The sequence below is a fragment of the Empidonax traillii genome, unplaced genomic scaffold, assembly GCF_003031625.1.
Source record: "Empidonax traillii isolate 1590-97213 ecotype Southwest subspecies unplaced genomic scaffold, ASM303162v1 scaffold52:size1600334, whole genome shotgun sequence".
In the NCBI taxonomy this organism is placed as follows: Eukaryota; Metazoa; Chordata; class Aves; order Passeriformes; family Tyrannidae; genus Empidonax; species Empidonax traillii.
In genome coordinates, this window is record NW_020955245.1 from 1,145,376 (window position 1) to 1,171,563 (window position 26,188).

Genomic DNA, 26,188 nt, shown 5'->3' on the forward strand with positions numbered 1-26,188 from the left:
CCTGACAACAGAAGATAAATATATTTATAACACACAGCAAAGTGAATAACAAAGAGTTTATAGAGTTGTCTCTGCCAAAACTGACAAGTTGTAGCTGGCAGCTTTAATCAGCTCCCAGCTGAGCCTGGGAAATTGGAGGGAACACAGCCCTGACCTTTCTGATGAATCTCTGAAGGAAGGGTAAAGTTTTGTTTACTTTTTTTAATGGGAAGAGCGATCAAGTTCTGAGACCTCTGGAGAAAGGGAAGATTCCTGGGCAAGAGCACTGTACACATATTTAACAAAGTAATCACTGCTTTAGCTAAAACTGGATTTTTCAAAGACAGGAGATGGCCTGACGTTACACAGATGAAAGAGCCTGGAAGGATTAATGCCACAAATAAACGCCAGATGCTGAAAATGCACTAGATACGTTTTTTCATATCTTAAATGTGAAAAATGCAGTGGATTATAATTTAAATTTAATTTTTAAATTAATTTTTTGGTTCTTAAAACCACCAATTTGATTTTTATTTCAACAGGTATTCAGCTCCTGCTTGTTTTATATGGAAACAGTGGGATTTTTAGCATTTGCTTCACTTGTACCAAGCAGACAAACACAAGTAATGACTAATTATTTGATCAGCTGTTTCCAAGTTAAGTTATAATTTATTATCTTGCAGTGTGTATATAAAATCTCTGGGTTTAAAACTCCCGAATATTTACTCTCCCAAAACTGGAAGAACATTTGAGGATTGAGAGAGATCCAGCAGCGTTTTTCCAAATGTTTCACCTCCTGGTTTACACCCCCCTGAGCCACTGCCCAAAGTGGCACCAAAAGGGACTCGTTTTTTTTTTTCTAAAAAGCCCAAACTGTTTTCTGATGAACAACATCCCATCACAAAGTGTCTGCTCTCAGTGCTGGCTCGAGTGTCCGCTCCACGAGAGATACAGAGGATTTAGGAAGGCTGGGAAATCAGGGCAAGGCAGAGTTTTTGCAGCAAACAAACTGCAAACCTTTCACTTTTTTCACCATCTAATTGACTGATTGCTTTCTGTCCAGTAACTGTTAAAGGAATGAGCCCCCAGCTTTAAATCAGCAGCACACAGGGACTGCTGCAGCTGCAGAGCTCTCTGCTGGACCGGTCACTGTGAAAGCCACTGCACAATTTTCCAGCCAACACTGAAGGAAATCAGGGATTGATTTTTTTGCCAGGGCTGTGCAGACAGACCTTAATGTCCATCAACAACACTTGTACCAGTAAAGTAGCTCCACGTTCCAGTCTATTTTTTACCTTCCTTATGGTTCTACTTCAACCATTTCTACCTGGTACCAGTGGCAGACACGGGAATTCACTTCAGGTCTGGGGTTTTCAACTTGCACTCGTCTGTCCAGCGTTACAGGAACATTTTATACACAAATAATGATACATGTGAACATCATATAACCTGCCCCTTCTGACTGGCACCAGTGGAATTGTTAACTGGCCCATTTGTTTCCAGGGAAGATGGCAAAGAACCTCCCTGATGCCCAAGGGTCTCCAGGATCACCCTCAGGACAAGGCACCGAGTGCAGTCTGATCTGAGGAAGGGAGGTTTCCAGGACACATCATGGAATGGTGAGGAAGAATAGTTTGCACCTCCCTTGTGAGATAAGGCTGTGCTGAATTCCCAGGGAAGGGACATGAGGATCAAGGCCAGACCAACCTGTTGTGGTGGGAGTTGGGATCAGGACAAGGCGGTGCTGAAGGTCCCTCCCACCCCACCCCACTCCTGTTCTGTGATCCCAGCAGGTCAAACTACGTCAGCAAAGCCCAATTCCAGCTGCTCTGAGACAGAGGCTGTGTTTCCTCAGCAGCAGAAAGCAGCCAGTGAGTTATTTCCTCCCTGGAAGCAGCAGACAACCCCCACACCGCTGGGAAGTTTTTCCAAATTGTGATGGATAACTCCGTAGCTGCTCCCGTGCGCTCCTGCACAACAGCACAGGGAGCAGCTCCAGAAATTGCAGGGGAACAGAAAAGCTGCATTAACCAACAAATACATGTCTGTCCTACTCCAAAATCAGTATGCTGGCACTGCAGATCTGTATCCTCGTTTAGCTGAGTTACACTCGTTAAAGTGTACAAACAATATTATTAATATCGTTGTGGGATATCAATCAAAACCATTCCCAATACTTAGAGCATAATAAAAATCAACAAGTGGATTTTACACCAATAAATCTCCTCGAGTGTGGGCCAGAAATAATTTATATATATTTATAATCAATATATAAATAATTAAGGTTCTGCTTGTGGTTGAAAGGATCCCCATCCTGATGCAGAAATGTAGAAGAATTATTTCTTAAGCTGATAAAATCACCCTATTGTCACTGTCACTGCTGGATCTGAGTACCTGTAAAACTGAAAATATTATAAAAATAAAGGGAGATTAAAAATGCCACATTTAGTCAAACCAGCAGTCCAAGTAGTTCAGATTCCTCACTATTTACGTGCTGGAGGCCTGCAAGTAACCCTTGACTAGCAAAGAGGGGATCATTGTTATCATTTCTATGAATACCTGATTTTTCATATGAATTATGCCAAAGGTCTGGCATAATTATGGCCTCTGAGATATTCACAGAACCACAGAAAGGTCTGGGTTGGAAGGAACTCTGAAATATCTTGGATCTAAGGATGTGAGCAGATATCTCGGATCTGAGGATGTGAGCAGATATCTTGGATCTAAGGATGTGAGCAGATATCTTGGATCCTTTCAAGGCTTTGGTGGAACGACACCAACTCAGTTGAGCTCAGGATTTGGATCCAAGTGATTTCCACTGCAAGGAATGCACTTGGAAAAGCTCTGCTGCTGCACTCACAGAACAATCTCAGGGTTTAACACATTCCCTTCAGGAACCTGGGGCTGGAATAACCTCCCTGAGCGCAGGAGAGCTCCTGCCTGGTCACTGGAAGCAGAGCCTGCAGACATGATGGATAGGTCACCTCAGATTTTGCATGGAGAGCATATTATATAGAAATATAAATATATATCACTCCAGTGGCAGACTCAGGGAACAAAGGCAGTAAAACATTTCCTCTGGGTAAAATACAGCTCCCAGGAGCCAGAGAGCCTGAAGCAAAAGGTTATTTTACCCAAGACATATGCTGGAGGTTTGATTATTTGGGGGGGGGAATGCAGTGGTGTTGTTCTAAGATGATGTGGGGTTCCAATCCCTGGGATTTCATCCCACTTGCCCTTCGGAGACCTTGGAAGCAAAATTTCCTTAACGACACCAACGGGCAGGAAGGGAAATGAAAGAGAGAAGTCAAGACACCAGTGCAGAACAATTCCATGTTTAATGAAACACAGGGAAGAATGATGGATGTAGATAATTACCTGCCATTTGTATCTGAGACAATCTTTTAGGAAAAAAAAAAAAAACACCACCACGTAAGGTTTGGAAAGTCCAAGGTGAGATTCCAGGAGGTGGAATTAATGGTGGGCAAACAATCAGCACCTCTGGGCAGGGGAAGAGGCAAGTGCTGGGCAGAGTTTCAGGGTTACCTGTGCTGACTCTTAGGACAGTCCAGCCTTCCTCAGGACAGCTGGAGAAAAACCTCCTTCTGCCTGAAGGTCTCAAAGAGCAAGGAAAAGGATCACACAGGAATAAATCAAGGAGAAATTTAAAAAAATGAGAATCCCAGCTGAGTCCATCCATTATCCAGAGCCCCAGGCAGAGCTCAGGAGAGCAGGAACTGAGCTTGGTATCTGTTACACCCCCTGTTAAACAACCCACTGAGCCACTGCTGCCTCCTCTTGGGTCCAAACATCCGGAATTTTGACATTTGCACCTCTGCCCCCACACCCTGCAGCAGATGCTATTCCAGAAAGGCTGAGGAGCAGAGCTGACTGGTTGGTTAGGCCAGCCTGGCACTGGTTAGGCCAGCCTGGCTGGGCACAGCCGGATACTCAGCCAGGGCTTTATGGCACCTGGGCCACATCACAGTGCTGGGATTCCAAGCTGCAAGGGGGCTGGGAGGGAAACATTCCCAGGCACAATTCCATGCTCGTGTCCAGCCAGTCTCCACGTGCTGTAAAACAGATCCCAAGGCGCGGTGTGGTGCATCTGACTCATCAAAGTGTGGAAGAAGCCAAACACTGTTAGAGCATTTTCCTCTCTGGGGAACTTTACAAAAAAACCCAAGAAAATCAGTTAGAGCAGAGGAGAAAATAACAGCACAAATATTTCAACCTTGGAAGTGTCCTATTCATGTATTTCCAACTTCTCTTTCTATGGAATGACTTGCATACAAATCCAAGAGAACTCCACCGAGCAGCTTCTGAACATACATACAGAGTGTTTGGGCTTTTTTCCCCTCTTTTTGAACTAAAGTAATGAAAGGACTACATTTTGAGGGGTTTCTTTTTGTCTTTCCAAAGCAGAGATTTACTCCCTGCTGTCTGGAGAGCTCCTGCTAGAGTCACTGGGATCCTCAAATGCAGCAGCCACAATTTAGGTACAATGGGAAAACAAGGACTGGAATGCTGAGTGAGAGAGGAAATCACCCACAGAGGGTGAAGGATGGAAGAATTTGATAAAACACTCAGAGAGAGATGACTTAGGGTGTAAGCTGGGTGAGGAGGCTGATCCAGGATGAATTGTGTCCGTATCCTCTCGTCTCACACACTGATATTCCCCGCTCCTGGCAATATGTGCACACGAGAAACGATGCCCAGCCCTCGGGGAAGGTGCTGAAGGGGGAGCAGGTTGTGGTTGGAGAGGCTCAGCTCCTGCTCTCAGCCAGATCACAATCAGCAGGCTCAGTCCTGCTTCGTTATTATTTACCTGCTGCAGCGAGCAGGACTGAGGGACGGCTTGAGAACTCCACACAGCAGCACAGGCACAGAAAATCCTTCTTTGTCCAATTAATACCAACTTCAAATGACTAACTCGGCGCTCCCACCCACGTACCAGAGACAAAGCTCTGTCTGCACCGCAGACTGGGACGAGATCGTTCTGTTCTCCTTTTGTCCAGCCTCAAATTTTAGTCTGGGGGAAGGAGAATAATTTCCAAAAAGCAGGCCAAGGTTGCACGGCTCAGATGTTTCTCCAGCTTGCTCCAGCCCCTGCCAACAGCCCTGAGGGCAGCTGAGAGCCCCAGGAGCAGAGCCCTGGTGTCCTGCACGTGCTGTTGTGGCTCCCAAGCACCGTGAGCAAGGACATCTCCAGCTCTCGGGGAGAGCACTTTATTTTTTTTTTGTTGAAAAATCATTCCTCACTGTTTGGAATGAAACCCATTATTACCAATTAACCTGCTGTGAACCCATATCACTGGCTGAATTGAGCATAATTATTCATCCATAGTAATAGCTAAAGTAAATTCTGGCAATCTCGGCTAACATTGACTTCTCCTTTGGGAATGTTTTCAAAGATGCCGTGTCCTTGGGTACGTTTTTAAAACCTTTTTCGCTGTTAAACTGCAACTGAAAAGTGTATCATTATGACTCATTTCTTCTTGTTTTGTAATGCTGTTTTCTTTTTTTTTTTTTCCTTGCACAAACATCTATAACTAACTCTGCTATCAACCGAGAAATTACCTCCACTCGTTCAGAAACCTGATGTTACTTAAACAAAGTTTCAGCGTCGGGAGCCCCGCGTAGGTTGTCTAAAAATAAATTTTTAAATTAGTTGTTACTTTTCATAGCTTTTTAACCACACAGGCTGATGAACCGCGGCCCTGTGAGCAAATGCAGGCATAAATCTTGGTTGGAATTTATTTCAGGTTGTCAAATGTAATTTACTAAGAGAACGTCTGCCAAAAAAGGATCCAGAGGCAAACCGAAGTTGTCATCTTAAATTAAGTGTGGTTCCTTTTTGTTAATCTTTCCACATAAAAGGTTGTAAAGTAGTGCATTAAAGATGCAGCAGTCCTCTTTCCTAATAAAAAGGCAGAGGTGGGGAACCAGAACAAAGACAGGCTGTTTCTCCAGCTGAGGGAACACGTGCTCGAAGCGGGGAAGGAAATGCTCCCCTGCTCTCGGAGAAGCGGGGAATCAACAACCTCCACATCATCCATGTTCCACTGGCACCTCTTCTTACTGCCTCCAAAACCTTCCCCTGGGTAAAACTGTCAGAACTGATGCCCAAAGTCACCACCTTTCAGATCCTTCCCAAAGTTTTCCACCACAGCTCCTTTGCAACGCTGACCTGGAGTGGCAAAGCAAAGCTCCAGCCACGAACCCGAAGCAGGAACCACCACACGAGTGACACAACACCTTCAGACTGTGAGTGTCCTGATCACCACCCGGGCCAGGCAGGTGTTCTGCCTCTCTGGTTTGCTGTTTTCCTAAAGCTCTTCCCCATTTCTACAGCAGTGACCATCCAACCTGGCAACACCAACAGACACTTCAACACACCTCGGTCTCTTCTCCCCAGTAAAAAGACACAGGACAAGAAGAAATGGCCTCAAGGTGTGCCAGGGGAGGTTTAGGTGCCATATTAGGGAATTATTTCTTCACTGAAAGGGCTGTCCAGCCCGGGCACAGCTGCCCAGGGCAGGGGTGGAGTGGGAATTCTGGGGGGCTGAGGACACCCCTAATGGGCTGGTGAAGCCTTCTGGCACTGGACTGGTGTTTGCTACACAGAGCTCCCCTCCTGAATTTGGAAACATGCAGGAGCCACAAGCTGAGCTCAGTTATGCAGATTTGTTAAAGCTCCTACCTAAAAAGCCCAACTTTTTAGCTGAAGCTCATGAAAAGTGTGTTTTCAGGCCCACAGGTCACTCTTTTGGCCTTTGATGTGCCTGTCAGACTCCTGTGCTGATCAAGCAATCTCATCTCCCTGAGCAGGAGCTGTTTTTGGAGCCTGGTCCTTTCTATATCCCTTCCACGGACAGACTTTTCAGCAACAAGATCAGTCAGTGGGAGGAACGAGTGGCTACAACACTCCTGTGCCTGCAGTGGTCTGAGAGCTGGGGTTAAGCAAGTGAGAGGCACAGTCAGATTTATGGGCACCTCTGCTGCCCCCCTGGCTCTTTGCATAGATTAAAGGACAATATTCTACACGAGCAATTAAGATCTTATCATATTAATTGAACTGCCATTACAGCATTATCACAAGCCATCTCAGTAATCACTGGATGATAACTCCTCACAAAACCAGCTCAGTGCCCCACCAGCTGCCTGAAGAAAAGGTGGGGTTGGCACTTGGCCCTGAAAGCTCCAAATCTGCCAAAATAACTCCTAAAACAAGGGACCTTTTTTTCGCAGAAATGAAGCCTCCCACTTCTCAGCGTGTGAGGGGAAAACAGGTGGGGAGTTTCTTTTATGGAAACATTTCTGAAGGTTTAAATAGCCAGGCATTACGGAGAGGGAAAAAAAAGCAAAATACGAAGCTGCCACACTTTGAATATCTGTAATTATCCATCATCTGAGATCAAGAGGGAGACAGCCTTTACAGGCCAAAGATCCAGGCTCTTGTTTAGGGTGGGAAGAAGGAGTTTTCCTTTACCCAGTAAAATAGAAGGTCAGTGGCATCAGCCAGACAATCCACCCTCATTTTGATAGAACGTGAATTTCTCTTGGAAGCAGAGCCTCGGGAGGGAATATCCCAGCAGACAGAGCCCTGGGGCTGTTCACCCTCCTCATCACAGCTCTGCAGTCTAATCCCATGGATGGGTACTGTGGGTTCCTGTGCCACATTCCAAGGTGTGTCACAGGTCAGGAAGCGGCTTCCAAAGGGTCCTGCCCATCCCCAGCATCCCTGAATGTAACGGTGAAACCAAACCCTAAGGACGAGGGGGGAGACCCCAGAATAAAAAAGGGATGTTCTCTGAGAGCTCAGATAATCTACAGCCCTTGATCCTGTGGGATATTCCTCACTGGGTCATGGCAGAACTGCACCAGCTGAAATGTTTTATTTAAATTACAGATTAAAGTCTTTTTTTAAGTTTTGGCATCACCAAATAATATTTCAAAAAGCCCTGGATGGTGTCAAACACGCCCCAACTGAGGGTTTGAAGGGTTCTGAAAGCTGTTTACAGTTGTCTTGCAACACACTGAGTTCCTGGGAAGCTCCGTGGAACTGAGACAATCGGAGTACTTAACACTTCCTAAGACTGTGAACCTGCAAATCTTCTGTCAAAATCCACTGCAGCAAATCTGTCAGCATCTTCCCTCAGCTTTACCTCAACCACACCTACTAAAAGCACAACCCTTCTACTTTTCCACGCTGAACCACCCATGCTACTTATTTTCATATAAAATGTTAATGTCCAACTAAAAGTGTCCAGGCAACATCCCCACCTGACTGGCAGCAAAACCAAGTACCTGTAAATTATCACAGCTTGTCTGTTGACACCTGGCTTTTCTATGATTCACAGAATGGCCATTATCTGAATTTTATGCACAGCAAAATCTCCAGCTCCAGTCAAAAGCTGTTGAATTCACAACTTCAACCCCAAGCCATTGATTCGGGGACAAGAATTCCTGGTGAATGAGCCCCCCTGTTCCAAAAGGGGCACAAGAGACACTTCACCAATAGCAGATGGGGAACACCAAGAGGCATCAGGTCACAGCAACGATGCTCTACAGGGATGCAAATCTCCAGTTCCTCTGGCATAGCCCAAATCAGGGCACTCAGATCTTTCTCCCAGAGCAGCTTCTCCTCCATCTCCCCTCTCGTTCTCTGTTATTTCCCCTATTTTCCCTTCCCCAGCCCTTTGTGCTCCCTGCCTTGCAGCCCCTTTAACTCATAAACCTCCCAGAAAACCAGACACATTTTTTTGTTTGCCTGGCACACAGGACTTTCTCAGTGCTCTGTCATCTGTCCCACCTGCCTGCAAAGGCTCCTGTCACCAATCCTGCGCTGCCCAGCACCTCAATGGGGAAGAATTTCTATTAACACTCCAACTTAATCTGCTTTACAAACACATTTTGTGGCTCTCCTCAGCCAGGCTGAACAGAACCATCACTCATCTCAGTTCAGCCTCTCATGTGCTGTGACAGAAGAACTTGGGAGGTTTTTCACAAACACTGAGAAAACCTTGAGACTGAAAACCCACACACTCCACAGGGCTGATCATGTTCTTCTCGAGTGAAAGGTCAGTGTTCTTTGTGGAGTAATTCTCTCTGAACCCACACCAGTGATGGGAGACGAGCCTGGTATGACAGGAAGAAGTTGAACACAGAACCACGGGATCCCAGAACGGTTTGGGTGGGAAGGGACCTGCAAGATCATCCCATTCCACCCCCTGCCCTTCCACCAGCCCAGGCTGCTCCAGCCTGGCCTTGGACACTTCAGGGATCCAGGGGCAGCCACAGCTTCTCTGGGCAACCTGTGCCAGGGCCTGCCCTCCTCAACGGGGAAGGATTCCTTCCCAATCTCCCATCTATCCCTCTGGCAGTTTGAGGCCATTCCCCTTGTCCTGTAAACAGTCTCTCTACCCCAGAGCTGGAACAGGAAAACCACTGTTATGAGAACAGCAAGAAAACTGAAGCTGGGCAGTCACCAGACAATGTAATACCTGAAAATCCCACAATGTACATTAAATTACCAGCTAAATTCCAGCAAGGTTTGCATTTCATTTCGTGCAGGTTCCCCTCTTCCATAATGCATGCTGTCAGCAATCACTCTCTGTTTAATATGCATTGCAATTCCTCTTCTCTGTCACTTACTCAATATTTTTTCCCTTTCTACCAAAGAGAAGGAACGTGAAATCCTAATTTGGCTCTGGGTCGTGCAGAATCCCAGGAAATGTGTCCTCTCCTGAAGAAACCCAGGCAAGCAGAACACCCACACAGGGAGGGACACCAGGCTGGGCTGGGAGCAGGAGGGGGATGAGCCACAGCTAAAGCTGGTTGACACCACCCCAAGGTTCTGGTGCAGTCAGTGCTCCTTACTTGGCTAAAATTCTGCAGGAATTAACATCAAAAATAGCATCCAGCTCTTCCATCTGAACATGGCAGATATTAGTAAACATCATTGCAGCAGTGAGCTAATACTTGTGAAGATAACGCATTAAAAGTTTCAAAGCTTTACCTCAAGACTGCAGGAAGCAGGGGGCATCTGCAGCTCAGAAAAAAAACCAGCTGTAGAGTTTGATGCTTTTCTTGCTAAGAACAGCCACCATGGAATTTTACCCTTCCCCTTCCTAATTTTTTCACTGCCATAAATCAAAAAAGTCTTGCATTAAAAAAAAAAAAAATTGGCCAGCAATCATTCAGAGCAGACTAATTGCCTTTGCTATTTAAAAAGAACCTCATTTCAAATGGCTGAAGTGTTGTGGTGTAAAGCAGCTATTGTACATGTGCATTAATAATTTCCTCCGGAGTTTTATTACATCTCCATGACACGGTCTCATTATCTGATAGTGCCTTTGCCCACGTGTGTGAGGATGACTTTGCTCCAGCCTGCACCTCCACTGGACTCCAGGAGCCTGCACAGAGGGAAAGCAAAGGGCTCCGCGTCTGCCAGGAAGCCCTCCAGCAAAATCCTTTTCATTCCCAAGGGACACAAGAGATAATCTGTCCAACATCAGTGCCCAATTTACGCAATTTTTATACTCTCTTTCAAAGACACGGAGAGAAAGGGAGGGAAAGCACGTGCAGAGTGCTTGATTAAACATTTCCCTTCCTCTGGAATGAAATGCACACAGAAGGCACACAGTGCAGGCTGAAGTCCCTTCACCTCATCTTCCACCTGTTTCTAATATTTAAAGTGTGTTTTGGCAACTCTGACCCCCCAGCACTGCGGGGGGGGGTTTCTCTCAAGTGCTCAGATTGGGGTCCAGGGGCTGGCCAGGACACAGAGCTCACCAACTTTCCCTCCTGAGAAGTTTTCAGAAGTTCAGGAATAAGTCTCAGAGTGAGCAGGAGAAATAAAAGATAAAAACATATCCTGGTCTCTGGAAAGTACCAAAGAGATTTGCCCCACAATCTGCCTCAGGAATTTACAGTTTCCCTCTGAACTGCAGTTCCACAGCAGATCATGACGAGGGTTGGAAGAGAGGGAGAGGTTCCAGTGGGACTCTCATTCCTGACAGTCCATTGGGAAAAGCTGATTCATCACAGCACAGGAGAGATGATCCCAGTTTGCAACAAACAGAAGAAGTGAGCATATTATATCACCCCCAATCCAATTGGCATTAGAAGGAGAAGCCAAAGTCTATCAACATCAAATGAGAAATATATAAATGTCAGATTGAAGGTAAGGAGGAGATAAAGGCCTGGGAATCTGCTCTTTGGAGAAAAGGTGGCTGAAAGAGTTTGGATCTCAATGACAGCAAGGGGGAACTTGGAAAAAGGCAGGATAAATACAGACCTTGGGGAAAAAAAAGAACTTCTGTGTGTTGGTCTTAATTTTACTCTGCTAAGGAAAAATTCCAGTGAACTCAAACCTTGGCAATGATTCCAACTATCAATTTAGACTAAACAGAGCAGGTAACAGCAATGGGAGCTCCCCTGGTTTGGGGACAGTGCTCACCTGGGCAGGGATCCCCTCAGACTGCCCTGAGCTTCCTGTGGAACCATCAACAGCCTGGGAATACAGTGAGACCCCCCAAGGCAAACATGATCTCCGTGCTCCAGGCTGGGAACTGAGGTGCAGATGAACAGAACCCTTGCAGGGACTCCTCCCCTGCTCCTGCTGGGGACAAAGCAAACCAGCCAGGGGGAGGGAGAGCTGGACAGGCACAGACCTGCTTGTAAAGGCTCATCTGGGTTCGATGCACACAACTTGCTCCCTTTAATGTGAAATAATTCACATCCCACCAAGAACACACTGACTGCAATCCCTCTGTGTCTCCCTGCATTCCAAGGGCTTGGCAGGGATGGCCACGTGCCCTCCCTGGCAGGGGAAAGGCGAGGGAGTAAAAATAAAACACTGCAGCACTTCCAGGGAAACTGCAATTTCCATTCTATTGATCTTCTCTGGACATCAGTGACACACTGAGTTTATTTGGAAAACTAAATTGCAGAGCGTGTCGCAGGACGACGCTCTCGTTAAGCTTGTTTAAGTGACTAAAATTTAATTACATTTATTATTGCACTGCGAGATACAGCAAGGAAATACACATTCACAGCTAAATAAGCAAATAATTTGAAGTGCTTTGTAACTGTAACATATAGCACAAACTATGAGACAAAAAGGTGCCATTTTCTAGTGGTTTGTAAGATTAACGTTTCACTGTAAATTATTATGAAAATTATGGCATCACGAAAGGGAATTTTAGCTAAATTAGAATTCCCTTAATTGCAAAACTTCCAGAATCTGAGCACTTAAGTCATGCAGCAGCTTCAGATGCTGCACAGCACCTTCCAGAAAAATTCTCCCGCAGAAACCAACAGCAAAATTGATATTTAAAAAAAAAAAATCATTACATAAAAATAGATTTTTAATACTCTCTCCCTGTAACTCCCAACAATAGTAAAATCCAGATATTCATTTGCTTCTGTTCATAACGTACTTTGCTGCTAAAATATTTTTTGCTGACAGCAAAGACGCCAAGGAACTTCCATGTGAGTTGGGAATGAAGCCTTGGCTCCTTCCCTGGTTAATAAACAAAACAACACTCGGATCAGCACTATTGGACACAAATGCCTGGGCTTCCCTGAGCGGGAAAATGTCATTAGGGCACAGGAGAAGATCATTCCCTGATCCATAAAGGATTATCTGCTGCTGGGATTGTCACTCAGTCCCCAGTTTGGCAAAATCCGTGTTTTAAAGCAGTCCTGCAAAAAAGCCACTTTGCCCTTCCAAGTCCGAAGCAGGAACCTGAATCAGCCTCTCTGGGCTCTCTGTGACGTCCCTTCCAAGTGTCAGCACCGCTCTGCTGCATCAGGATGCCAACACTGGGCCCTCAGTCCTGGAAAAGCTGCTTCCCAACCCCCCCGTGGACCATCTGCAAGTGCTGACTCAGCAACTGTCAGATTTTGTTCCCACCCTGCTCCAAACTCATTACTTATCTGACAGTCTAGTTTCCAATCATACATTTTTAATCACTTTTAGGAGAGCTTGTCTGTTCGGAAATCTGCTCAGAATAGTTCTTTGATTCTTCAGGCTCCTGAATATCCAGACTATTTTTTCTATTTCCCTTTTTTTTTTTTCCCCTCTGGCACCACCTGTGCCCGCCAGTTCTGCCCTTCCTGCTGCCATGACAGGGCTCTTCTGGTTCCACAGGTGGGTGACGATTCCCAGTGAAAGACCTTGTTTAAGGAGCACCTTGAATTCCAATTTTCCCTTAAAATTTGAAAAGAAGTCCCCTGGAATATGGCAGAGTTTAGATAAGAATACATTAAAGATGATGCATGAGCCCAGCTCTGAATCTTTCAATAAGGATGAGATGAGGGAGCTCTTTAAATGGATTACCTGAGAGAAGAAAAGACTTAATGCTGTGTTATCAGAAATCTATATTTCCGTGTAATTTAATTATTATGTTGCTCAGTTTCTGTAAGTTTAAGGTGCAGCCTCGTCCCCTTTCAAATCCACGTGCACAGATGGCTTTTGTACCTCGTGGAAGCACTGGATAGAAAGCAGCAGAATCCCAAGCAGCAAACTGAAAGCAGCACATCTTTACTAAGGAAAGGATCAAAAGAGATGTCCAGGAGGTGCCTGACAGGACAAGGGACAGGCACTTCAGGAGAGTGGTGTGGGTTTGGGAACAACGCTCTTGGAGCATCAAATCAGTTGGCAAAACAAAATCCTGCTGCTTAGACAAACACACTTCTTAGCCATTTTCACTAAAGACAGTCTAACATATGCTTTGAGCCAACTGTGCAGGAATATTCCACTCCCCAATATAGCCTGGTATGGAAAGGCTCCTCCCCGGGGTCTCCACGGCAGGAATGACACAGTTTGAAGGAAGGATTTCACACCGGGGGAAACGAGGAGGCAGGAGAAGTTGTGGAGGCAGAGAAAGTTGTTTTTGTGACTTCCTCACCTGCCAATCACTCCCTAATTGATGGAATCAGGCAAATGGAACAGGTGAGTGTCTTTATGTGCCTGACTGCAAAGCTAAATCGAACTGAAACCCCAGCCAAGCCGTCCAACTTCCCGTGGAGTTCACACCACGTTAACACTCCAAAGGTATTAATTCTCCCCGTTCTGCTCAGTGCAGACGTGCCTGGGAGCTCGGATCTGCTCAGCTAAGTTTTCTACTTCTAGAAAGGAAGTCTCTCCAGGGCCTGACTTGGTGGAAGGCATCAGTGATCTGATGGAAGCTGCACTGACGTTGTTCTCAAGCCATTTACCCAAACTGAGCCTCAACAACTGCCACGTTCCAGGCCACGGTTTTGGGAAGTTCATAAGGACGTGGCCCACTGAGAAGAGTGAGACTCATTCCCAGCTGGAGAGAGGATAACAGGGACAGCACCTGAGCAGAGCTGGGATGTCACCCAGCACGTGCTCCCAGCTGTAGCTACAAGGCTGTGGCCACTGTTAATTCTGGGCACTTTCTGCCCTGCTCAGTGTAATCCTGGGATAAAATCACCCACCAAAAGGAACATCCCCTTTTCCTGGGGAAAAAAAAAAGGAATTTTAATTCCCACTGAAATGTCACAACCTGAAATTATTCCTGCTTTATTTAATCTGTTCTCTCACCTGAGGCCTTGATCAAGGCACCTGCACCCTGGAATGGTGTGCACGGTGTGAGCTCCACTGGCTGTTTGTTGGTGGAATTAGAAACACTGGCCCAGCCATCCTAAACGTGGGAAAATGTCCCTTTGCTCAGGAAATTTAGCTTTCTAATCCTGCTGCCTTTACCGACCAGCAAAATCACATTTTAAACCCAAATTATTCAAAATCCAGCCATATGCTAATCCTCTCACTAAAAAAATATCAATGAAAAATCACTGGGTAGACTTTCACATGGGATTTGAAAAAAAAAATATTTCTTATCACAATGTCAGATTTCACTGTTTTCTTTTCATTGCTCCTTAGTTGGTTTTCTTTCCCATGTCCTTCACAGGCTCTTTTATCCCTTTCAGGTGAGACTTTCCAGAGGGACAGATGGGAGAGCTCTAAGCAGCAACTCAACCAGCACAGGGCCCACAGTCCCTAGTTTAGCTCAGGGCAGTAGGAAATCCTTTTGTAGGTGGTTTTTTTTTCTCTCTCCAGTCTTAGGACCAAAAAAAAAAAAAAACCCCAGCAAATGCCAGTCTTTCACATGTTCTGACACTGCCTACTTGTGTCAGCAGAATCCACTGCTGAGAAACTCAGAACCTGTAACTTTTCCTGAGCAAGTCTGGCCCCCTGCCACGAGACAAGGCAGCCTCCACAGCACCATCCCGGCTCACCAGGGCTTGAGGGGACAAATTGGAGATATTGGGGTTCATTGTCCCAACTTTGTGTCCCAAACCCCACTGAAATCCATGACAATGGATACAACTGGCTGGTGATCAAACGTTGAGGCAGTTTTTATGTAGGGCACGGAGCACCTGTCTTTGTGCCTGAGCCATTCCACACAAAACCAGGGAAGCTGCTCCCTCCACTCAGGGCTAAACCACAGGGTTCACATTTCCTCCATCTACAGGAAAAGGTCAAAGAACTGCAGAAGAAATAAGGCCCCGTGACTGATTTACGTTGCAGACCAAGATGCAGAGCAGCTGCAGTAAATCTGCATTTCAGGCACTGCAGGGATGTGCTCCAGGTGATCCCTCCTGCAGCCACAGAGCAGGGCTGGGCAGGAACCTGCAGTCCCTGAGATCTGTGGGGCAGCTCCACAAGCCTAAAACCAAAGCACATCCACAACAAAGATCTGCTCCAAGCCCTGAACTCGGAAATTTATCTTCCCATCCTTCGTTCCTACGTACAAGAGGTGTCTTTATCGTCTCCAAAAGTTTTTTCCTTGGTCCCTCACTGTGCTACCCGATTATCCTCCTCAAAGTGAGCTTGTGGGAGGCATCACCAGAAGAGCTGAGTCTCAAGAGCCAAAGGAGACAGATTTTGCCTTCAGGAGGAGAAGGAAGACGTTCATGGCACTCCTCCCACCCGGCCCCTCGTGGCTGTCACAGCCACTCGTGGGTCTGGTGCCTTCAGAGCCAGAAGAGAACGGAGCAAAGCTCGGCCCAGGATAATTCCCCATACAGAAGGACCCCCCCCCCCTTGCTGCTCAGAGAAACTATTTCAAGGTATTGGCATTTGATGTAAATAAAACAAAAGCTGTTTGGGAGCCGTTGTTCTGCCCTGCCGAGTAATGAACATCAACATGATAATTACATGGAAATAGATTGGTTTAAAAATGTCCACTCTAATTAATTTATTAGAATACTTACAGGACAGTTTCAGACAAGCTCTGATGCACCGAGGATTAAATGGGTTTATTCCCTTGGAATGCCAGGGGACTGGACGAACCCATTTGCAGGGAATGGAAATTAAAATCAGAACTAAAAACCATAGAAATCATCATAAAAAGGGTCGGGTTGGAAGGGATCTCAAAGATCATTTAGGTGCAACTCAACCTCTAGGTTTAACTTTTTTATTTCCCAACCCTGACTTTCTTTGCTCTTAATACTATGGGAATGTTTTTCCTATTTAACTTTTTCCTTTGTTGTCTTTTTTTAAATAAGGAAAAGATGAGAGATCTCTGAAATTTCAGCTAAAACCTTTTTTTTTATTATTATTTCCTGCCTGATGGGCAAACCTGGCTAAGGCTTTTCCTGCTGATCCAGCCTGTGGGAAGGGCAGCTCTTCCATGAGGTGGGAGCTGGGACACGTGTCGTAGCTGCAGGAAGATTTTTTCCAAACCAAAGCAAATAATTGAAGCATGTTGATTTCCTAATTTGCAGATACTTTGCCAACTAATTTAGGCCACAAGCAGAAGTTATAATTTCTGCATTAGTATTTCAGGGCTCCAGCTGTGACCTGATCACATCGAGCTGGGCTCCTCCAAAACAAACCCTTCGTTCTGGACCGGAGCCACCAGCCCACCCAGCCCCACTGCTGACACGGTGAGGGTTCATTTACAGAGTGTAAATGTGCCCTTCCACTCAAACACACTGGCTGAAAGAGATCAGGCAACTGTTTTAACCGCAGATATAAAGACAAAAACCAACAAAATATTGATCAGAATCCTCAGAATATTTGATAATTTGTCAGATTCTTAAGCTAAAACTCGGTAACCTCGACTGGGGTTGGAAAGTAACACAACCCACTGCGAGGGCAGGAGTTTTCCTTTCCGTGGTAGTCAGTTTACATTTCATCAGGAGAGCACAAGCTTTGTTGCTGTTTTGTGTAGAAGCAGGGAAGTGTATTGGTAAATAAAAACCTGCTGTGCTCCGAGCCTGCCCCGGCTCCATTAACGGTGACAGGAGCACAAAGACAGGCAGGAGTTCTGCTCGTCCCTGCTCTCAGTGCCCCCCTCCAAAGGCCACATTGGGCTGCTTCTCCTCAAGATTAAACAGCAGAGCACTCCAGCTCCTGGCACTCTGCTTGCAGACACGGGGGAGGTTATGTCATGCAAGGAGAAAAGGGTGTTCTTTGGGATTGGGCATCGTCCTCCTCCCCTGACATAAGGAAAGGAAAGGTTGCCTTTTGAAGCTCTGTGACACGATCAGACTGGGGGAGAGCCCAGCACAACACCAAGGCAGGAAATGATCAGGAAAAAAATCGGTATTAATTGCTCCCAGAAGCGGTGTCTGTTCCTGTACACCAACAACTGCCCAGATCTGCCTCACTGCTCCAGGGACTGCAGAGGGGGAAAAGTGACTTTCATCCCCTGCTTGTTTATCTGTAGAGTTACTCACTGTAGAACAAGAGGAATCCGAGGCACAGCAAGTCAGCAAATAAATCACAATTGTCAGGTTTTTTTACTTCAGTCACACTGTGGTAAATTCAAATAATTCTAATGAAGTCAACTGTGACCCCCCCCCATTACAGAGTGGGACAATCACTGTGTTAACAATTGATACACTGATGTATTTCTGCAGATATGTAACTTACATCCATTATAACTTATATTCATTAATAGTTTCTATTCAAGGCATTTAATTAGCATTATGATAAAACTGACCCAATTGCAGACAGGGCAACAAGCTGAATTGACTTTTGAGGCTGCACAGTTAAACCCCTCCGACAGCCCCGTGACCTCCTGCAATCCTAATGGTCAGTCTGGCAATTAATGTTCCCTCATTCATCACTACTAATTAACTCCATTGATTTTTAACACTGGGATCTCCACATTAAAGCAGGCTGCAAGAAGCACCACATTTGTTATGATATAATATTCAGAGGAAATGAAATAACACAAGTGCTGTGTCAGGAGACAAAAGCACCATTTAGGCCGTGATGTCAAGTTCCACCAAAAACTCCACATTGATCCTCGCCTGCCTTTATTTTAACCATCTGCTCTCTGGAGAAGGAAAACAGCAACTATTTGTTACAGGGACATGAGGATGAGGGGAAAAAAAGGGCAAAGTTGAATGAATGGAGTGCAAAAGTTGCTCTTGCACAAACTCTGTCTCTGGAACACACAGCCTAAAATCCCCAAGGCTCCCGTGCTGGAAGGAAGGTAAGTGATGTTTGTAAAGGAAGGATTTCAAAGGTGTTAAGGCTCTGCATTGGTCAGATCTGTAGGAGTGGAGGGGGAGAGAAAGACTGTGCAGAGTTTCTCCAGCAGATGTCTGAACTCGACACCACATGAGAAGATAATGTAAGAATTACAACACTGAGCAGGCACAAAGACTGAGCCTCTGAAGATCAGAAGAGCCGGCCCAGAAAGAGCAAACTATCACAAGGAATTAAAGTTACGCTGTGTTGTTGAACTGGCTTGTGCAGGTGGATCAATAGAGCATTGACAACATATTTCTATGCCAGGAACATTCCCTAAAAGCACGTGCTCCCATTGAGCTGGATGTTCTCAATAAAATATAAACCATCACAAAGAACTGAGGGAAAAAACATCCTGCTTATTTCCTAAAGCAGTGTTTTAATAACCTGATCACCTGGATGAGGTCAGGGGATCTGAGTGGTCCTGCTTGTGACTTGAGACTGACTCTCTATATATCCCTGGGCAAGTCAAGTCTCAGCCTTTCCTCCACTTACAAATCTGAAAACAGCTCTTGAAGGTATTTCTTTTGCTGAGAAGGGAGCACAGCACTTGAGGGTGCACACGAGGCCATTTTACAGCATAATAAATCATCAATAAATGCAAAAAGGAATTGGGAGAGAAAGAAGTCCTGTGTGTGGCAAACTCCTAGATCCTTTTCCACAGGTCAGTTCCAGGTGGTTTGAAGGTGACCCCACGAAGCACATAAAAGGAGAACACACTTCAGCTGAGAACACGAGCTGAGAACACAAATTCACGGGGCACAGGAGCCACTGAAGACGTTCCAAAGCCCTGCTTAGCAAAGCTCTGCTTAGCTTTCTGAGCAGGGGGCACACGCAGGGGATGTGCTGCATACAGAGCAACCCAGCCCTGGTGCAGCAGCCAGGCCAGCCCAGTTAAGAATCCCAGCAGAGCAAAGGGAGAAAGATCTGCGAGATCAAAAGTTGTTCATCTGCGAAGTAAATGCCCGGTATTGTCCCCCGGCTTCCTGCCTCCTGCCTTTGGATGACACCATCAACAAGGCTCCCTTTGTGGTTTGGGTTCTGCCTGATGGTGCATTAATGCACCAGCTAGGACTGAATCATCTGTTCTTGTCTGCCAGTGGGGCTGATTTATGGCTCTACACAGGGAAGCCACAAGTGACGTGGATGGGCAATGCTGAAAGGAAGACAGACAAGGTCATCCACCACCAGCAGCCCTGAGAAAAGGGGAACAGTAATACTGGCAAGAGAATTAATTATGGGGAAGTTATTAATAAATATATCACAGAGTTTCCATTGTGGTCTGACCATTAAAACCATCCTAAGGCTTAGAAAGGCTTTGGGCTGGTATCGCTGAGCCCAGTTTTTGATGCATAATTTCAGTATTAAATTCTTTAGAGTCCAAGAACTATCTCAGTTCCCTGCCCCTTTCCCAGCAGAGGCTCCAGCATTCCCTGGGGAGTTCCTGCCTCCAGGTGCTGCAGTGGAGCTCCCACATCCCTGCCTGTGTTCAAGGCACAAACCAGGGAACGTGCTGGAATAAGAGGAATGTGAATCATAAATGAACGTCCTTTCAGCATAAAGAGATGGACAGATTTTGCAGGAAGCTGCTTTTTATCACACTGTGCTCAGGCAAGCCAAGGGTAGATCAGATCCTGAGCTCGTGTTTCTTGGAGAGGGTGTGTGAAACAAAGGATAAACAAACTTCAAGCAACTTGATGGTGCAGTTCAATCACTCAGCTAAGATTAAGATACTATGATTTTAAAGTTACATCTTCTGTAAATCTTTTCTGTGGCCTTGGGATTTCTTGGTGCATTTTGGATGGCTCAGCTGGCAAAGGCAGATTCTGTGTGTATCAGAGTTCAGCTCAGGGCTTCACTAACTTACCCTTTTCCCCTGGAAATCAACGGGACTTAAGGGTTTATTAAAAATACACACATATTTAAGTGTTTTACTGTAGACCCACGCATTCCAAAGTGTTGCCAAAAATCCCAGCTAAGAGAGTCCCCCCTGTCAGGATTCACACTCCCTCACTCACACCAGACCCTCCTCAGAACCTGTATGGACTAATCCAGGAATATCTGAGCATTCCCCATTTTGGAACAGGGAATAACATATAAATTATAAACAATATAAAGTATTTCCCATCTTGGAATGGGGAATAAGAGTGAGAACATCTGCTGAAGGAGACTCAACAAAAAAATTATCCCCAGCTCACTGTCCTCTGTGGTTCCTCTCAGTAACAGCTCTTCCCCCTCAGGGCAACTTTTGCCCCACCGTGAATGGAGATTCACTGAATCTTTTCTATCCTTGTTCCAAGACAAAAACCCCCCTCGTGGCACATCCTACCTGAATTCTCCCCCCAGCCTCAGGGGCTGTGCCCAGGCTGCTCTAACACAGCCACGTGGCTGTTCCTTTGTTCTCAAAGGCACTTCGAGGTGGCTTTCCCAGTAAAAAGTGGGACACTGGTGGCTCTGACAGACTGGAGCCCAGCAGAGGGTGGGATGAGCGAGGCCTGCTGGCTACAGAGACACAACAGGAGCTTCTGCCAACCCCACAGAACGCGGTGCTTTTGCCCCAGGAAAAAAAAGATGCTTCCAAACAAGGCAGTGCAGTCTCTGCTGTGCACTGAGCCGAGGAGAGAGCTGATGCTGAATGACATTCCCTCAAGAGCGGGAGCAGCGAGAACTGACTCACCAGGCAGTGCTTCCCGAGCCTTCCTGGGAATTACCAACATCCTGTGGTGATGACCAGAGCAGGAGGAGGCAGCTCCCTCAAGTGAAAGTTGTTTCAGAGCTATCCCGACCTGTGCTGGGGTCACAGCTCCACATCCAAAGGCTCTCAAACCCTCCCTGGGTGAGGGGGGAAAGGGATCCGAGAGGGGATCTTCAGAGGGGAACAAAACGCCACCAGCAGCTTCAAAGGAGGAGCTTTTGGGAAGCAAACAAACATTTGCAGGGTCACAGCACAGCTTGGTGATGCACATTTGAGAAATCCTCTCACTGTGAGCTGAAATTACTCAACAAAGTTGTCGTGGGCACATTCACCTCTGTCACAGTTCTGTGCTGCTTGAGGTATTTGTGTAGTTTGGGGTTTTTTATTCTGCTGTGTCCTTAGGAAAAGACATGTGAATTTACATTAATCCTACAGCTAAATACTGACTCCAACACCTCCAGGAAGCTGCTGATACTCCAACTGCTGTCACGTGTGCTGTACCACCCCTATCTGAACATATATTTACTATGCATATATATGATTATATTATACTGACTTTTTGTCAGTAATATGGGAAAAAAAAGCCCTTTCTTTAACCAAATACCTATGGAATCAAAACTCCAGAAAACATATTGAATAATCAAATTTTTATATATATCCACACACAGAGTTTGTTTTATACACATCTGCATGTGTGCATCTATCTCCGATTTTCTCCCCAAACTCTCTTGCTCACAGACCTGAGAACAGTCCTTCTAATTACAGGAAGAACTGCACAAGAGTGTAATTTTCCTCCAGATTTCTCTCACATAATGGAGGTTTCCAATTTGAAATAGTTCTTAATGCTGACCAGAACAGCATCACTCAAAGCATTCCAAGGTTTCAGAGGATGGCTCAGAGATAATTCACTGTAAATTATCCCTACAAAGTATGGCCTCATTTTCAACAGCAGCCATAAAAGATGTAAATCTTCTGTGCTCATCTTGTCAGCCAGTTCTACATTTACACCCAAATAACCAGCTGTTTGTTAAAAACATGAGGTCAGTGAAGTCAACCAGTCCAGCCTTTGACTGATGTATCTGCTTTTCCATGTTCTGCTGATGGATAAACAAGGGGCCACAGCACAGGAAGGAGGAGCATCTGCAGACAGAAACAGTGTAGGAATACCTAGAACTGCTTTTGACAAACTTCAGTAAGATACTGGGAATTCGTATCAGCAGAAGGCTAAAATACAAGGTAAAAATTAGAAACACTTCAAGTGCTTTGCAAGTTCTGTAAGGGAGTTGATTAACAGAAGTACTCTCACAGTATCAGACTCTTCTGAGACAAAAATCACCTTTTTTTTACCAGTGGCCCCAAACACAGCCCTTGCACGAGGCACAAAATCTCCTGCAGGTACAGGATGTTCAGGGAAGGAGATTTCTGGCCATTTCTAAGTCAGAAGTTTTTTCAGCTGAAGAAAAAAGATTTTTTGCATTTAATTTGAAGCTGACTGGAAAATGTTATTGAGTTATCTCCTAACCAGATTGAAAATGCAGCAGCAAAATCAAATCATGGGATGAGTTTCATGCTCTCTTACAGAAGTGGTTTAAATTTGCTAAAGTTAATGGTGTCTCTGTTGAATTACATCAGCTTTTTAGCTCTGAAAAGAACATACTAGTATAAACTAAAACATTATCAACTTCTTATCAGCAATGTGCTTGTCAGTGGCTGCAGGGCCAGAAGGGAAGGCTCTTGTTGTAGACACAGTCCAGGGAACCAAACAACCCCCTACTCCCAACAAGTCCCAGCTCAAAGTAACAAAAGGCCCCAAATCCTCCCAGATTCCTGGACAGTTCGGGGTGTAGTAAACAAAAAAGGCACCAGAAGTTATTGGTTTTAATTCTAATGTTCTGCCATCTGTGATTAGTCTCCTCAAACACAGATCACAGGCTCATAGATCATATACATCCTATTTTCTGGCCTGTTGCTGTGTTGATGCTGAGCTAAAATAGTCCTGTAAAGCACTTTGGATCTGCCCATTTACACGTGGAGTGGGAGCAGCAAACACCCCTTCCTTCAGTGGCAAAACATCCCAGAGACCCAAGGGCTGGGAATCAGAAATTCTCCACATTGAGAATCCCACCTTCTGGAGCTCCAGCCCAATCCAAAAACACAAAGCCCCTGGCAATGCAATTCTTTCAAAGGTAAACGTGGAAGGAACAAAACCTGGTAATGAATCACCTGATATAAACAGCTCTGGGCTGAGCACCAGATAACCTGACTGCCTGACACACAAACCCACCCTCTGAGGGTACCCAGGTCATCAAGCAGGGCCCAGAAATACTGATGACCAAAGTCTCTGCAGTGGGGCACTTTCCCCCTGAGCTGAGTTACACGTGCAGAGAGACAAAAGCCAGCTGAAAATCCCAATTTCCCCTCCCTTTGCCGCCAGCAAACACTGGAACCAATCTTGGTGCTTCCCAAAGAGGAGGCAGAGTTGCTCTTTCCCTTCACTTGTACTTCCCAAGGAAAGGGTTGCAGGAGTGAGCTGACAGAAAGGACAAAGCCTGATTCCCACCCTGCCAGGAACTGATTGTTGTGCAGGGATTTGAAGAGGAGAGGGACGGAACAGGGAGTGGGAACAGGGATCTGTGCACGTAACATGGGCACTGGAGAAGTTCTGTCTGCCTGCACAGGCTGCTTACCACCAACACTGTTTAAACATGAAGTGGCACTGAACTCATGGACAGTTTGGCCTCCTCCCCAGCTTCCCTGGCTTTGGATCTTCCTCCCCAGCTTCCCTGGCTTTGGACCTTCCTCCCCAGCTTCCCTGGCTTTGGATCTTCCTCCCCAGCTTCCCTGGCTTTGGATCTTCCTCCCCAGCTTCCCTGGCTTTGGATCTTCCTCCCCAGCTTCCCTGGCTTTGGACTTTCCCCTCCAAGCTTCCCTGGCTCTTCCTCAGCCCTCATCTCCCAGATCCTGGCCACGGGGACACCACACACCATCACACATGACAAACCCTGCTGTCCCCAAGCAGGGTACTGAGGGTGTCCCACAGGTCCACCTGACACCTCCTGCACCGGGCCCTGCCCCATTTAATTACACGGGCAAGAAATGTGGCAAATTTATCGGCGGGAAAACATTTGACTGCAGTGAATTTACAGCCTTGATTTGGATTGTTCACAGATGCCTTCTCATAGCAAACATGGCTTACCTATTTATCCCTCCCCCCCCCAAAAAAAAAAAAAATCATAATTTTCTTCTTGCTTTTGCATTGATTTGTCCGATTTTCCAGGAGGGAAATACAATTAACCACAAATAAGAATGAAAAGCCCTCAAAGTTGACTGATGAGATGCTGTTTTAAGACACTCAGTTCAATTAGTCTAAAAGCTTTCTCTCTTTGTTGCAACAGCACTTTGCAAATAAAACCTGAATTGCAACAGGAGTGAAAACTCCCCCAAAAGTTTCAAAAAGGACTCTCCCATAATTTCCTCTATTAAGTAATGATTTTTATACACAGCCAACACTAATTATTTATAAGACTAATAGGTATAACAATGAAAAAACGAATAAATTCCTAACAAATAAATAACTTTTCTCTTTTTTTCTTAGAATTGACAAACTCAGGTCTCAGTTACTGAAGTGGCTGCGTGAGATGATGTTTGAAAAGCTGTGCTGAGGTTCCTAAAATGTTCATCCAGAAGGCACTAAGTGAACAATTCCTTGGAATTGAGTTGGAATTAGGCCCAATAAACTCCTCTACTTTCAAAAATCATAGCAGATAATAGAATTGACTTGCACCGAAGTTTATTGCACAGCCACTGGACACAAATGCACTCAAGATAATCAAGTTGCTACTCCTCATATTTTAATTATAGGAAAAGCATTGTAAAAGTCAGACTTCCATTAAAAACAGGCAGTTTAACAAGACCTAATAATAAAATTTTTATCAATGGGAATATTCAGAATTAACTTTCTGTGTACAAATTAGATTTTAAATGGCAGGTTCATTTCTCTGGTGATCTAATTTAGGGTTTGGTATCAAACAATGTCTCAAACACATAAAGAACCTCCTATGGTAAATCTTCCTCCCTAATGGTTTCCAGCTGGTCTCTAATAACTATTCCTAATCATACTTGTTAAAAAGTGGATTTATGAATCTCAATTAGACTGGTTTTCCTCATCCTACAGCAATTTTCAGTCCCAACCACGACTATTTCCAGATAGAAAAAGATAGAAAAAGAAGTTTTATGTGGGTGACCGAATAATTACGAAAATAAAAAGGAAAATGCCTTTTATACAACTTAATTCTCAGTAATTCTATTCCAACAATCCAAACCAGAAAATACAGCAGGTAATAACCACTTTTTGGCACTTTGTTCATTCCACGAGTTACAAGGTACTTTCATTACCAGATATTCACTTTGCTTTGTGCCCTGCTGTGCCCGTAAAGATTTACATCATTCTCAGGGAATCTATTTTCATTTGCCTTGCAAACTTCACACCCTGACTCAGCAAAGGATGGAGAGAGAAGCTCACCCTGAGCACACACGGAGTCATGGAAATGCTCCTGAAATTCCTGCAGCAAAGTTCAGTCTGTGCTCACCTTTCAGACTGGGCTCAACCTTCAGCACCCAGGTGGCCCTTCATCAACTGTTTTGCTGAACAGTGTCCACTGCTGTGGAAGAAAAGCTCCAAAATATCCTTTCAAACCATGTGTAATCCCCACTCCGGTCCTAGCTCTCCCTCACTCTCAGCACACACACACACAATTTACAATTCCCTGCCATCCTGTTATCAAATGGATTCCTAAAGAGACTCTTTTTCCAACGCCCCAGGGTGGGACTTCAGAGAATCAGATCACAGAATCCCAGAGTGGTTTGGGTGGGAAGGGCCTTAAAGATCAGCTCATTCCACCCCCAGCCATGGGCAGGGACACCTTCCACCAGCCCAAGTTGCTCCAAGTTCATCCAACCTGGCCTTGGACACTTCCAGGGATCCAGGGGCA

General features: G+C 45.5%; 1 protein-coding gene across 11 annotated transcripts in view; it reads right to left on the reverse strand.

Moving 5' to 3' along the window:
• MEGF11 (multiple EGF like domains 11) overlaps positions 1-26,188 on the reverse strand; it is a 247,115-nt gene that overhangs the window by 200,986 nt on the left and 19,941 nt on the right. The window lies entirely within an intron of this gene.